We start from the raw sequence: 5,034 nt of genomic DNA on the forward strand, positions 1-5,034 counted from the left end.
AGACTTTGTTTTCCCCACACGCAGTGGCGCCATGCAAGGATCTTTACTTGTCCCAGAGTGGTTTCCAAGAAAAAAAAGCACGCAGGGGAAGGGGAGGTGGGTGCTGGGTGCGAAGGACAGTCAATATTGACCGAGGCACTCGAAGATCTGAGCAAAATGAGCTCATGGCATTCTTGAGGAGTACAGAGGTGCCTTGGGGTTAGGCCAGGATGAGAAGGTGGCAGAGCTTTCTGGGCAGGTTGGTTGGCACGACGCAGGAACCTGGCAAAAGCAAATCTGTGCCATTTAAAGAAGGGGCAAGAGTTATTGCATAAATCCCCAAATAGATAGGGAGACCGGTGGACTTAAGGGACTCCGCTAAGCCCCTTGAAATGTCTGTCGTTGAGGCTGGTCAGACATGGTCAACCATTTAGTAATGATCATGCATTAAGAAATATCATAAATGCTTTTTTCTTCTCTATCTTTTGAGTAAAATCTAGTATTGCACACATAGACATCTGCTAATGCAACGGTGCCTTCTGGCACCAAGGCTGTTTTACCATGTTTGGTTTGTTTCAATTTATAGTATTTTAGACATTTTGGGTTTACATTGGACCTTTGTGCACCTGCCCTGGAGAGAGCTGTAAATATGTTGAATAAATAAATATGTTCAAGAGAGAATTCAAAGATATAGCCGCGCTAGTCTGTAGCATCAGTATGTAGAGAGATCTTGTAGCACCTTTGAGACTGAAAGAATGAAATTGGCAGCATGAGCTTTCCTAGACTTCAGTCTACTTCCTCAGATGATGATTTGTTGCTGGAGCATTCCTGGTTCTTCTCCCAGATTACGATGTGTGTGAAAATCTTTGCTGTGATTGTACTACTTTCCTGGGAAAATGCCTTTTTAATCCCCAAATTTCCCCGTGTGAAAGTCTCCTATGTTCAAGACAGACATTTTGCTTTTGCTTTTTTAGTTTTAATGGTGGAGCACTCAACCTTTCAGCTCTGAAACGGTACCATTCATGAAAAGATGTTCTGCTTGTATAAAGGAGCCTTTAATTCACATAACTCAGATTATTTCCTTCTTAACACCCGTTAATCGTTCTTGTGAACTTGCAATCAGCAGAGATTAAAGAGGGCCCCAAAAGTGGATTAGTTTGGCTATAGATGGAAATGTGTCTTCTAATTAGAGTTAACGAATGTAAGCGCGGTGGTTAAATTAAAAAGGGAGAGGTACTAAGGCATAAGATCTGTCCCTTTCACTCGGCCATCTCTGTTCTGGGAGCACTATTCCCAAAATGCAGGATATAGAGAAAGGCTGGCTGTGGCTAGCTGATGCTAGAAGTGCACTCTGCACATGTTCAGAAATATGTGTATTGCTTCACAGTGGGACTAAGACACTGAAAACAGGCCTTGGGGCTGAGCCCCGAGTTAAACTGGGGCCTTGTCTACATGGGCCAGGATACTTGTGACTGCTATGACTTCCGCTGTTACCTGACCCACCGTTCCTATGCCAGGGCAACTGTTCACACACATGTCCCATTGAGGTATCTGATGCATCCACTGCTGCCACAGGTCGCTTTGCTTTGAGGTCAGCATGAGGTGCCCAGCTTTGATCACATGGATGGACACCTCATTCAGACCTCAGAGTGAGCAACTGGCACCAGTGGCACATGTGCCAGCCAGCTCAGTGGGACGCATTTCATATAGTCACCCAGTGTCATAATGGAGGACTCTCTGGATCTTCCCAGAAGATTCGGAGTAAATGCTACAGTCGGCCCTCTGTATCCGCGGATTCCTTATCCATGGATTTAACTAACCACAGTTTGAAAGTATTTTTAAAATAAATTCCAAAAAGCAAGCCTTGATTTTGCCATTTTATATAAGGGACACCATTTTACTATGCTGTTGTATTTAATGGGATTTGAATATCCATGGATTTTGGTATCCATGGGGATGGGGGTCCTAGAACCAAACCCCTGCAGATACCAATGAATCACTATATATTATTTTACCTCTGTTTAAGGGTGTTATACCCCAGTTCTGAAGAATGTGCCAGAGGTCGGGTGGTCTGTTTGCACCAGATCCAGGGTTTAGGCCATGCATCATCTGGACTGCCCACAGAGAGGATCAGGGAGGCCACTTTATTTGGCACATGCATGCAAGGCCAAGGACCTGAATTCTGTTGCTGGTCCCAATTAAATCAACTGAATCAGTGGGTTTTGCTTATGGCCCTTGTGGTCTCTTCCAACTCTATGATTCTGTGATTCTATTCAATAGTTGTTTGAATAGGTCTATTCTAATTTGGTCTGACCCACAAATTTCCAGCTTAAGAGTGCATCTAATTTGCACAGTGAGAGCACAGATGTGGGATCCAGGGGCTACATGAAGCCTAGAGGCTACGCTTTGCCCAGTGCTGGGTTTGAGGTATCCCCTGTGACCGGTGCAAATCAACACTAAACAGAAAAAATACACAGCCTCCAGAATTTCACAGATGAAAAGTGGGACACTTGTGGCCAAGCAAGATCAAAGTGTGGTCAGGATGGGAAAAGTTTTTCATAGGAAAGAACACGCAAGTTAGGAGAGACTGCAGCAGTTTGCTTTTGCCTGAGCCAACTGGGAAGGGCCAGATTCTTCCCCCTTCTCTCCTCACTTCCTTGCTGAATTAATTGAGTGCAAACAGTTTAACACTTTGTACTGAGTTTTCAATAAATGAAGTAAACTAAGGTCAAAGAGGAACATAGGAAGAAGAGAGAGACCTTGGGACATTTTAAAATTGAGAAAGTGGGATAACAGAGGATTAGTCAGGGCCATCTCTACCAAACTGGGACCATTGGAGGGTATGGACATAGCCACTCTTGAGGTTTAAAGGTACAGTCCAGCAACATCTGAAGGGCCTAACTTGCCCACCTCTACCCTAAATGAATCATGCTGAACTTCTCTGGCACCAATGTTGCAAAGCAGCATTTAAAAGCTGAGCATTTCCCCTTCCATCTGTGATTACTTGGCTGCCAACACAAGGCAGTCTTCAGAGCTTCTGGATTGAAATACGGTCCCTTGTTTCCTGCTTGTACATATTTGTTCAATGGCTCAGAACAACCCGAGTAAACGGTAGCATTGTCACCATGAAGTTCCAAACAGGTATTTGCAAAAGCTGCCCGGTGCCAAATTATTCTAGATGCCATCAAAGAACGCCGAGTCTTGGGACAGAAGCCGGCCAAATATTTACTAGGCAGCACAATTTTTGACTGACGTAGCAGCACATATCCACTGAGTTAGTGCAATTTCAAGTGGCTTATGTATGAACAGACAAGATGCTGAGGATCAAAACTTCATTACAGTATTTGACACATATAAAAAAGTAATGTTCAGAGCTTTGCGTTTAGCTCCAGAGCTGCTTCTACCTAAGCAAAACCATGTTGAAATCCAGCCCATTAAAGCAGAGCCGTATCATACTGTCCTCCTTTGTGTTGCTCCTAGGGATGTTTTTGTGTTGCATCCCAGGAATGGGGTGGCATCAGGCTCGGTTTTGGGTGTGGATGTGTGTCTAACTCGAATCTTCATGGATGACTTTTACGTGTTAAATTTACAAAGCAAGGTTTATAAAGCGATCTCTGAACAGTTAATTAAGTGTAACTTGCCAGAAACATAAACTGAAGAGATTTATAGGGCAACATTTCAGTCTTACGTAAATGCATCATTCGGATAATTGGGAAATGACAGGCTGGAACTCCCAAAATGCAGAACCAATAACTCAGCCATAAAATGAGTGATTCCAAAGGGCTTGGTTTGGACCGCACAAAATTATTCAAACAGAACAGGATGACATACATTCTAGGTTACATTTTATATGGCACTTGGAGGGGGGGAGGATAAATAAATGTAGATCTAGCACTTCTAGCTTTTTCTATCTGATATCATGGAAACACTTAATATGGCTGTGATGCATCAGCATGCTCTGATTTCCTCATCCAGTCCTGCTCAAAGTCTCAGAGGAAAAATGCTCAAGTTTCAGATGAAGAAGCCAGAAATGAAATGTATTGACGTGCACCTTCAATTTGTTCCTGACTTATGGCGACCCTGCCATGGGGTTTTCTTGGCAAGATTTGTTCAGAGGAGGGTTGCCGTTGAGTTTTATGGCCAAGGTGGAAATCGAACCCAGAATTGCAGTCCAACACTGAAACCACTATGCCATGCTGTGGTAGGTGTTTGTACTACAGGGTTACCTAACACCAGTGGATACCAATGGCCCACTGTATTTTATTTCCAACCTGGAAAATATAGTATCTGTACATGTTTGCTTGTATGCATGTGTTCAAATGACAAGCAACTATGGTTGTTGCTTAATGCTTAATATTTAAGGCCCGCACCAGGTCTCACCCTTATGACATTACCATCGCTAGCTCTCAGGTTTTGGCCTGGGAATCTCAGATCCTGACTTGGCAACCCTACTTGCAATAAACCCTGATACATGGAATAAATCCTTTCATTGACTAGAGAAATAATTAGGGATTCAAATACAATCCGTGCCGACACAGTTTTATTATGAGCAAGGCAATTGATGATATAGCAGCGCAGCAGTTACAAAACAAAGTCTTTCATAGATACTGGAAATATAGTGACTAACCGACTGGAACTGAATGTACGCCCAGCGAAGTTGTCCAAGAAAATTAGGGAAAAATGCAGTACTTTTTGAGAGGCTCTTCAAACAAATCTATTGAGAAATAGACTCTGCTTGTAATTCAGTCCAATAACTTATCCAACTTGGCTTCTGCTGGTGGAACAGGGACCCTGGAACTGTTTGTAAGGTGTGTAGATGGGAGGTAATACTGATATATAGGATGTTATTGATCTTGCCTATTTGCAGGTACTTTCAGAAGGAGGGCAAACTACTTTTCCCATCCACTGTCAATGGAACATCCTTAAATATGAAGACTTAGGAGTTTATCATGCCATCTCCTTTCTTGTTGCAATCATTTTCATGAAGGGTAGTGCATAATGAAGGGTAGTTATAAAGTATATAAGTTCCACTAATATTAGTATGTCTAGGTGGGA

This window comes from Sceloporus undulatus, unplaced genomic scaffold (genome assembly GCF_019175285.1).
Source record: "Sceloporus undulatus isolate JIND9_A2432 ecotype Alabama unplaced genomic scaffold, SceUnd_v1.1 scaffold_24, whole genome shotgun sequence".
NCBI classification, from domain to species: Eukaryota; Metazoa; Chordata; class Lepidosauria; order Squamata; family Phrynosomatidae; genus Sceloporus; species Sceloporus undulatus.